Genomic DNA, 9622 nt, shown 5'->3' on the forward strand with positions numbered 1-9622 from the left:
AATGTCCATGTACCATTTATGAATATCGCCCTAGTTAAGAGGGAGTGTTGAAAAATGTGTAACTAGGTTTGGTCTTCATAAATCGGAAATGTACTTTTAACTCTTGTATATTGTAAAATAAAAGAAAAAATATTATTGTTATTTTTGAAGCATTGGCTTCATGCGCAAGGTGTTTTATTTTAGAGTTCAAGCACCCATTGATTGATTCTAGGGTTTGTCCTAGGTCAAGAAGTTAAAAAATTCATTGTCATATGTTGAAGCCCCCATCGGGCACATTGTAACTTCTAAAAAGAATTATTTTTGTATTTAAAAGAGTCAAAATACCCTCCAATACTAAGTCGGCCTGCCAGCTAAGAATTCTTTGCAATTTAAGGTATTTCATCCACCTTGGAAGCCTATATATAGGAGGGAACTTGACCTCGTAGACACACAATTAATTCTCTCATTAAGCAAGAGAAGGAGAAGAAGAAAGAGGCTAGTGAAGGAAGAAGAAGGATGAAGATCAAGTGCTTGGATAATTTCTTTATCTCTCTCTCTTCACAGGTGTGAAGGAAAGACACTAGGGTTTCTGCTGTTGGGTTAGGGTTTTGTTGTTTTGGGATATAACTTGGATAAAGTGTAGAAAGAAGGTCCAAGGAAGGCTCATTAGGTCATCCTAAAGACCTAAAATAAGGAGAAAGGAAAATGAAGGTATCAAAAAGTCTTGGAAGCCCAAAATAAGCTCACATGTGTCGAAGCAGTTGTTGTTTGGAGGGCCAAAAATTTTAGACCTGCAGTAGAGGCCAAAATTATGTTGCTAGGGGTCAAAGTTGTGCTACTAGAAGAGATTTGATTAGGTTTGAATTGAACGAAGGAAGCACATCATCAAGAATGTTGGACTTGGTCTTGGAGAGGTATTGGTTTTGGTCTATGTTATGCGGCCAGCTCACAAAATAGAAGAAAGGATAGATGAACGCCTTCAAAATAAGCCTCTTCGAGGGGGAAAACTCCTTTACACTACACAAATGAACAATTCTTGGATGATTCAAATGACTAAACCGCCTTTCTATATATAAGAGTCTAAGGGGTCACAATATAATCAAAGCTGACATAATAGTAATAACATAACGGCACAACAATAACTATAGTGGATTTCTATGGGGCACACTAATAACAATAGGGGCACGATAATAACAATAAGGGCTATAATGACAATAGTAATGGGGGAATCACTAGTATTATAGGGACCTAGCATGCCCCTCTCCTTCAGAAAAGTGTTGTCCTCAACGCTTGAGTAGTTCTAGATGCGTCTGTGTAAAATTCTCATCCTCCCATGTGGAATCTTCAGTGGGTAAGTTCTTCCACTTAATGAGATACTCTGAAATTGATCAATTTCGTAGCTGTCAAGTTCTTGTTTTTGTGACTGCTTCAGGTTCCAATATGATTTTTCCTTCCTCGTCAAGTTCTGGCAATATTGTTTGAACTGGGAGCTTGTCACCTGTAACCTTCTTTAAACATGAAACATGGAAAACTGGTTGCACCCGGGAAGCTACAGGAAGCTCCAACTTGTATGCCATAGTACCAATCTTTTGCAACACCTTGTACAAACCATAATACTTTGGTGATAATTTATTATCCTTTTTAGCTTGCTTGAGGGACATTTGCTTATATGGTTGTAGCTGTAGGAATACCTAGTCACCTACATCAAAATTTCTTTCGTTACGATGTTGATTTGCCTGTTGCTTCATTCTATTCTGCACCAACATGAGGTTATCCTTTAAGAGTTGGAGAACTTGTTGTTGATGCTTGATGTGATCTTCCATTGCTTGAACCTTGGAAATTTCTCTTAAATATGATGTGATGGATGGTGGATGATATCCATAAAGTGCCATAAATGGGGTCATTTTTGCTGCAGTATGGAAGGAAGTGTTATACCACCCTTTAGCCAAAGGCAACCATTTGACCCATTGTGTCTGTTTATCAGATACAAAGCAACGAAGATATCCTTCCAAACGTTTGTTTTCTATCTCAGTTTTCCCATCAGATTGAGGATGATAAGATGAGCTATGAGCTAATTGAATACTGAGACAAGAAAATAATTTTGTCCAAAAATTTCCAGTGAAAATGGGATCTTTGTCGCTTACAATAATATTTGGGTTTCCATGTAGCTTTTGAATTGTTTCCATAAATGCAATAGAAACTATATTGGATTTTAATGGAAGCGATAATGCACAAAAGTGTGCATACTTGGTAAGTCTGTCAACTACCACCATGATGACACTCTTTCCTTCGGACTTGGGTAAACCTGTGATAAAATCCATTGAAACCTCCTCCTAACATTGGCTTGGAATGGATAAAGGTTCTAATAGACCTGGGGTCTTAATCGTTTCAACTTTATTTTGTTGGCAAATCAAACATTCCACCACAAACTTTTGAATATTTGATTTAAGGCCATACCAAAAAAATTCCTTCTTAACCCTGTGGTAAGTTTTTAAAAATCATGAGTTCCCTCCTAAGGGAGTAGTGTGCAATTCCATAAGAATATTTTGTTTGAGTTGGGAATTCTTACATAGGTATAAGAGATCTTTGTACCATAACGAATCATTTTTCCAGTTAAATGTATTAGATGTACTTGGATCTTGTTGTAACTTTTGAATGAGTGCCCACACTTCTTCATCATTCTTCCATTCATCCCTTGCTTCGTTTATCCAATTTGGTTGGATAATAGAAATGGCGCAAAGCAATGCTTCCACATCTTCATCCTTTCTTGAGAGTGCATCTACCACAACATTTTGCTTCCCTTCAAAGTCATAACCCAACATCTTTGTGACCCATTTTTCCTGCTCTTCAGAGGATAATCTTTGTTCTAAAAAGTATTTAAGACTATCATGACCCGTTTCCTTCTCATAAATAGCTTTGTGTAAATACTTTCCTTTGATTGGACGACTTTCGAAAGCAATGGGTCTTTCTTCTTGCATTAAAACAACACCAATTCCATTTCCTGAAGCATCACATTCTACAATAAAGGTTTCTATGAAGTCCGGTGTAGATAAGATGGTGCTTGGCACATTGCCTCTTTAAGATGTTCAAAGGCCTTTGTTACTTCTAGATTCCATGAAAATGCATCTTTCTTCAATAATGTTGTTAGAGGTGCTGCTATTCTCCCATAATTCTTAACAAACTTGCGATAATACCCTGTCAACTAGAGAAATGCTCGCAGATGCTTTATGGATGTGGGGATTTTCCATTCCTTAATGGCTTTAATTTTTCTAGGGTCTACCTTAACACCTTCATCAGATACAATATGACCCAGATATTCCACCTCTTGTGCTCCAAAGAAACATTAGGAGCTTTTTGCATATAGTTGTTTCTCCTCTAATAGTTTGAGCACCCTGTCAACATGTTGAACATGATCCTTCCAAGACTTGTTGTAGATTAGTATATCATCAAAAAGTACTAACACAAATTTTCTAAGGAAGGGTTTGAAAATGGAATTCATCAAACCTTGAAATGTAGAAGATGCATTGGTAAGGCCAAAAGGCATGACCAAAAATTCATAATGACCCTCATGAGTTCTAAATGTTGTTTTCGAAATGTCTCCAGTCTTCATTCTGATTTGACGATATCCTAAACGAAGATCCAACTTGGTGAAGTAAATTGATCCATGCAATTCATCCAATAATTCATCAATGACAGGAATGGGGAATTTATCTTTAATAGTGAGCTTGTTGAGCTCTCTATAATCTAGACACATGCGCCATGATCCATCCTTCTTGTGCACCAATACTACTGGAGCAAAGAAATAACTTTAACTAGGTTGAATTATACCAACCTCTAACATTTCTGCAACCATACATTCAATTTCACTCTTTTGGGCATAGGGATATCTGTAAGGCCTAATGTTTGGAGGAACACTTCCTGGAATCAAATGAATAGCATGATCATGATCATGAATAGGTGGGAGGCCTTTGGGAGTCTCAAATACCTTGCAATGATTGTCCAATACTTTTTGGAGATCTGTAGAAATAAATGATTTCGATGTGGGAACCTATAGTGAACATAGTTGTGCAATTACGCCTCGTTGTTATTTCTTTAGAAGCTTTGTCATTTCATTAGAGCTGATTATCTTTCCTAGTTTCCCTACGATACCCCTTAATTCAACTTCCTTTCCTTCCGCACAAAATTTCATGAAAAGTTCTTGAAAATTAAAAGCTATTGTACCCAAGGATTGCAGCCATTAGATTCCTAGTACAACATCAGCACCACCCATTGGAATGGAAAGCATTGGGCCATTCAATACATATTTTCCCATGGATAACTTGATATTATGGCACTTTCCAGAGCAATTTATGGTTCCTCCACTTGCAACCATCACTTGACATTCTGGTGCTGGATATAGGAAGCAATTCAATTCCTTGGCTATCTTACAATGAATAAATTTATGGATACTGCTTGAATCAATCAACACTATTACTATTTTCTTCTTGATATGTCCTTCTATCTTGATAGTTTGAGGAATGGTAATTCCAGCCAATGCATTACAAGATATGGTCGGATTCATTTCTTCTTTCTCTAAGGTTTGTTCCTAGTGTATATCCTCTTATTTTGAAGTTTCTTGTTCCTTTTCTTCCTCCTCTTCACAATCTATGTAAATAATTTCTTCTCAGCACACTTATGACCTTTAGTGTATTTGCTATCACAACTGTAACAAATCCCTTTTGCTCTTTTTTCTTCCAATTGTTGTAGTGTCAACCTTGTAGGTTAAGGAAGGTTAGGGGCAACAACACTTCCATGTTTATAGTTGTGAGTGGTAGGCTTCCTAGTTGCCATAATTTTACTTTCCATTTTTCTTGCCAACCTGAATTCCTTCTCCAATGAATCAAGTTCCCAAAGGCGAACCTCATGTTGGATGTTATCCTTTAAAGTCCCTATGAACACATCAACCCTATGCTCCTCTGGAATATCTTTTACCCTTATATTAAATTTTTGGAAGTCCTCATTGTGCTCCATCATTAAACCCTTTTGTTTGAGATTTATCAATTGGCTAAAAAAGGTGTTGCTTTTTGTATCCTCATAATGTGCTATCATTTCTTCTGTAAAAATTGCCCAAGTGACAATTTGTTTACGAGAGAAAAGTCGTTGATACCATACAAACTAATTTGGTTCCAAATGCAAAGTTGCAATACGTATCTTTTGTGTGTTTTGCACATTATGGAGATCAAAAAATTGTTCCATCTATAGTATCCATGTTACGAGATCCTTGCCATCAAACTTCCTCATATCGATCTTTGGAACATGGTGGGTTTTCAATCCAACATTAGAGTCTATGAAATCATGATTAACATTTATTTTTTTCTCATCATGAGTTTCTTTTACTACCCTTTCTCCGTTCGTAAACATTTCTTGTAGCAACTTTGTCAAATCTGTCTTCAAATCATCCATTTTGCCTTCCATCTTAGCTTCCACGTCATTCATATTAGCTTCCAAACCATCCATCTTAGCTTCCACGTCATTCATCTTAGCTTCCATGCATTTCTTTAAACCATCCATCTTAGATTCTGTTACCTTTTGTGAGAGTGAATTTTGTTGCACTTGGTCTTGTAATTTTGATATATCATGTTGCATTTCTTCCTCTTCTTCATGAGTCATGCTAGAGCTTTTAGGTTGTTTACTAGGTGTTTCCGTTTTCTTTCTTCGGGGCATCAATTAATTCTAATAATGCTTCACTATGCCCTTTGAATTCCTTCAAACTAATTTTTCAAACCAATCTTATGCAAAATTTAAAAAAAAAAAGCTACACACTATTTTTCACTTTGTAAGAGCTCGATATTGAATATGCTTTATGTCTGTAATTACCGATCTCCAATATCTAAAATTACATATAGCGGTAGCCCTCTGAGTCCTCTTTCTAACCCAGTAAGTCTGATCAATATTTGATTCTCCAAGGAAGAGTTATGCCAAATCTCCCACGGTGACCTGATTATAGATTGGTTCAGTAGAGCAAACTTGTACGAAGTGCCACATGTCATTGTTTAGACCTAAGTATCTAGAACTGATATACAGAAAACTACAGGTCGTTCTCTTTCTGAAAATTCTTACGAAGTTTCAATCTGATTCTCAAAACAAAAGTTATGATGATTTTCCCCAGGTCACCTATTTGCGATATAATTTGGTATCCTGCAAAAACCCTAACTTCCTTGGATCATATCTCCGAAAATGTAGAGAGAAAAGATCTAAACTTTGGACTTGAGGTTTAGAGAGATTTTGGCTCAAATGGGTTTTTTATTTACCTTTTGAAACATTGCAGAACAAAATTTATAGCGAAAAGGCCACGATGACATGTTTGGAGCAGCGAAACCCTGGAATCCAAAGCTCTGATACCAAATGTTATGCAACCAGCCCACAAAATAGAAGAAAAGATAGATGAACACCTTCAAAATCATCCTCTTCGAGGGGGAAACCTCCTTTACATTACACAAATGAAGACTTCTTGGATGATTCAAATGACTAAAGCTCCTTTCTATATATGGGAGTCTAAGGGGTCACAATATAATCAAAGCCGACATAACAGTAATAACATAAGGGCACAACAATAACTATAGTGGGTTTTTATGGGGCACACTAATAACAATATGGGAACAATAGGGGCACAATAATAACAATAAGGGCTACAATGAAAATAGTAGTGGGGGAATCACTAGTATTATAGGGTTCTAACAGTCTAGGGGTCTTGGAATTCGTCAGTTGAAGAATCTAGAAGAAGAGGAGATTTGTGGGTTTTTCTCTCGAGTGGAGAGGTTTTGGGTCTGGCTTAGAGCCTATATAATAAGGGCTACAATGAAAATAGTAGTGGGGGAATCACTAGTATTATAGGGTTCTAACAGTCTAGGGGTCTTGGAATTCGTCAGTTGAAGAATCTAGAAGAAGAGGAGATTTGTGGGTTTTTCTCTCGAGTGGAGAGGTTTTGGGCCTGGATTAGAGCCTATATCCTGTGTTCTTTTGTATTCTTGATCTTTTTGTTTTGGTAGTTGTTTGATGACAAGAATAACATAATAATACAAGAAGAAGCCAATAAGTAATAAAAGTAAAAGGATGTCACAAATAGTTATCAAGATAAAGAGAAATCATTTTATCCATTGTCCTATAGATTTCTCAACAGGAAATGGAGCATCTCAAAAGAAAAATTCTAGAAGAAAACAATAGGGAAAGAACCTTGACAAGCTAGCTCAAGGAAAAGGAAAAAGAAAATTCAAACAAATGGAATAATCGAGATAAAGAAAAACAAATCATCTCCTTGAAAGGGGAACTTGAAGAAGTCAAAAGGAAGGAGGATGTCTTAAAAGGTTAGATGAAGTAGAAGCAAGAAGAGTGCACAAACCATGAGTAGGAAATCATTGTCTTGAGAGAAAAGGTTGACTAGTTGAATAAAAAATTGAGGTCACATGTCTTGGATGACATTATCCACTGTCAAAGATCACCACTTATCAAAACAAGTCTTAGATATATTGGTGAGTACTCACATTCCAATAATGAAGAGTAGCCACATGTCAAAGAAGATGAAGAGCAGACACATGCCAAGGAAGAAAAGAAGTCTTATGAAAGGAAGCCTCATGCTAATAATGGAGAGAATCCCAAAGTCAAGTTCATACACAAATAAACCAACACAGATAGTTGGGAAACCAATGCCTCAAGTCAAGATGATGCATTCAAGACACCAACTCATGATAGAGCATTTAGGAGTGGAGAGCAGCAAAGATATTATTAGGGATGAGACACATTTAATAGATCTTCACCCCATACACTCAAGTATGTAGTGACATTTCATGGTTATTGTTACTCTTGTTCTACAAATGGACACAAAGCTCGAGATTGCAGGGAATAAAGAAAGAGTATTGAGAGAGCGTTTTATCAAAGCCTTAGGAGCAAATTTTCTGGAAGACAATACAGAGTCCCTTACACCTATGACGGGAGGAATTACAACTATTTTTCCCCATTATTGATATCACATATAGAGTGCTACTTATTCCATAATCTTGGTCACTTTGCACAATATTATAGAAGTGGTTTAACATGGAGCCCACATAACCAGGAAGGAAGGACATTCACCAGGTAGGAGGACAAGACCACTAGGGTTTGGTAGAGAAAATAGGTTTCACATTGATTGATAGATGCACAAAGATAGGGGGAGTCGAGACAGGTTACAGGTCCACAAGAAGCAGTTACATTCTAAGGGGGATACTTGGTACTGGAATAGTTAATGCAACATACAACAACGTATTGTTAGGGGGAGCTTGCAGTGATAATGCAGAGAGCATGTTGTTAGGGAGAGCAATATCACTTGAATGCACTAGTCACCTTTTCCATTGATGTCAAAGGGGGAGAAAAACTTGGAAGGAATAAGGGAGAGAGAGATGCATAATGCAACATACCTTGATATACTTGGTGTGTTGACATTAATGACAAAAGGGGAGATTATTGAGCAAGTTTTCATTGATGTCAAAGCGGGAGCAGTTGCAGTAGGGAAAATTTTAAGGATGGAAATTTATCTTAAAGTTTAGAAACCTTAGCGAATCCCACTAGTCCATAATATGAAATCTATAAAATGTTTGGAGATATTTTTGTAAAAATATTCAAATTTATATTATTTTTATATAGTCTATATATAATTTTTTAGCGATTTTTAGGGTAAAATAATTTCATTCTATAAAATTTGGGCGAATCATTTTTACAAAAAAATGGAAATTAGCGAATCTTTTTTGGAAAAAGTATAGAAAATTAGCCCATGGGCGAATATTAGCCCCTAAAATTTTCCCTAAGTTGCAGGATCATTAAGTAGGCGTGAAACAGATCATTGATGTCAAAGCATGAGCTTGAGTATGTATCAGGTAGATGAGAAGTTGTAGGAAAGAAAACCTAGCTCTAGGGATTAGGTTCTTGGATGATAAACATACCTCACATTTATTGATAGTTTTGGAGTATCAGATTAGTGTGCTTGCCTCAGAGACCCTCGCCATCATATTATACTCATTGAGCTAATTTTGGTGGTATGTGGAGCGTCGCGTAGGCCCTCATGGTTTGTGAGATATGCCAAGTTGAAGATGAGGCTCCAACCTATGGTCCAAAACCCCCATGCATTGTTGATGTGACATATTGTCTTGGATAAGGCAACATCATATGATTGAATGGATGATGTGGCCATTTTGTTATAAGATGACATCACAAAAAAAGGAGGCCCCATCAATTCATGACTTGGGAAATCATTTGGGAAAAATCACAAAGTCAAAAAATTAAATGGTTTGATTTGGGTATCAAAAAATTATTTTTGGATTCAAGTTAAAAATTTAGACTTAAGAAGATTATTTTTTATTTATTTTTCAACCCTAGGTCGGCTAAGGTTTTGACTCAATTTATATGAATTAAAAAAATTATACTCCCTCCGTTTTTTTGTGTAAGTGGCCTAACTTTGTCCTAACCAAATTTTATATAACAAGATCTTATTCCTATCTTATATATGTATCATGGGCTCCATTAAATAAACGACCTACCACCAAGTCAATGGAATACATTTTCTTATTTTTATGTGGCTCGGTGAAGGATAGAAAAGGAAATGACAAACAAATATTGGAAGTTTCCTCTTGGGGCA

This window comes from Pinus tabuliformis, chromosome X, assembly GCF_031772625.1.
Source record: "Pinus tabuliformis cultivar Carrire ecotype Pingquan chromosome X, CPIR1, whole genome shotgun sequence".
NCBI lineage: Eukaryota > Viridiplantae > Streptophyta > Pinopsida > Pinales > Pinaceae > Pinus > Pinus tabuliformis.